Here is a 405-nt window from a genome sequence, read left to right as displayed (position 1 = left end):
TTTCTTTTTTTTTTTTAAAGGGGGCAGAGGCCAAAGATTTGAGTAATGAAAAGTGGGAGTTTATTCATTTATGTATTTATTGTCATTTTCCTTTTATCTAGTTTCCTGTTATAGAAATGCATTAGCCCTGAAAGAAGCTATCAATCAGGGAGCTAATGGGTTGTAATTGCAGGCAGGGAGGCACCCACATCACAAGCGACGGGGTCCCTGTACAGTAGAGAAAGACCTACAGTGGATTCAGTCCCTGGGTGATCCCAGGTTAGAGGAAATTCTCAAGTCATTTTCCTTTTGAAACCATTACACTCATCTCAGTGCAATAATCACCCCGGCTAGTATATTTATGGTTTTAAACAAAAGTACATGGACGAAGTACGAGGGAGTTTCAGAAATTTCTGGGAAGGGGGG

Source organism: Haplochromis burtoni, unplaced genomic scaffold (genome assembly GCF_018398535.1).
Source record: "Haplochromis burtoni strain Fernald_Lab_line unplaced genomic scaffold, NCSU_Asbu1 Contig_81, whole genome shotgun sequence".
Taxonomy (NCBI): domain Eukaryota; kingdom Metazoa; phylum Chordata; class Actinopteri; order Cichliformes; family Cichlidae; genus Haplochromis; species Haplochromis burtoni.
Note: the sequence above shows the minus strand (reverse complement) of the source record.